General features: G+C 45.4%; 1 pseudogene; it reads right to left on the reverse strand.

Annotated features, from left to right (window-relative positions):
* Positions 1-483: 483 nt before the first annotated feature.
* On the reverse strand, positions 484-851 carry LOC150002724 (large ribosomal subunit protein eL36 pseudogene; annotated as a pseudogene).

Raw genomic sequence — 851 nt, forward strand, 5'->3', positions numbered from 1 at the left:
CCTGGGTTAAATAATCTGGGGGCAAGTTATTTAAGTGCTCTCTACCTCAATTTCCTTATCTGTCAAGTGGGAAAAAATAATAGCACTTTCCCATTCCTTGTTGTGAAGTTTAGATGAGATAATACATGTGAAAGTGTTCTTGTGAACTCTAAATCTCCACACAAAAGTCAGTTACGTACTATTAAAGGTGCCTCAGCTCAGTCCTTATGCTAAAATGCGCCTTATGCAATAGAGGTAGGACCAACTAACTGGCTAATTGCCTCTTAAATGTTAAACAGTAACTCCTCTCCCTTATCCACAACCCAAACCAAATTTTCTTGTCAAAAAATAAAAGAAAAGAAAAATAACCCTTTATTTTCACCAAGAAAATATATTAGGAATGCAACTTGAGATTTTTCAGCAGAACCATCAAAGGTCAGTCTAGGCTGTTTGTTGGCTTTCTTTTTTTCCTGAACAGGTTTTATTACACAGAGGGGACTGGGCTCAGTCCTTCTTGGCTGCTACCTTCCTCGGGGCTGCAAGGATATTGCTTTGCTCCTCTCTCCTCTTGGCACGGATGTGTGTCCCCACCCTTTTCTTGATGAATTTCAGGGCCCTCTTGTCCTTAGAGACCTTGAGCAGTTCCGTGGCACACCATTCACCAGGGGCAAAGTCACACACCTCTGGGATCGTGTCTTGCATGAACTTGGTGCACTTGATGAGGTGCCCGCGGTGGTAGCATCTGTGCCTGGGCTTGCTCACGTTCTCAGTCACCTTGCAGCCCTCGTTGAGGCCTGTGGCCATGGGGTAGCGCAGAGCCATGGCTGCTGGTTCTCAGTGGCTGCCATGGCAGACTGCTTCCCTTCTATAGA

This window comes from Furipterus horrens, unplaced genomic scaffold (genome assembly GCF_987537825.1).
Source record: "Furipterus horrens unplaced genomic scaffold, mFurHor1.1.pri manual_scaffold_8, whole genome shotgun sequence".
In the NCBI taxonomy this organism is placed as follows: Eukaryota; Metazoa; Chordata; class Mammalia; order Chiroptera; family Furipteridae; genus Furipterus; species Furipterus horrens.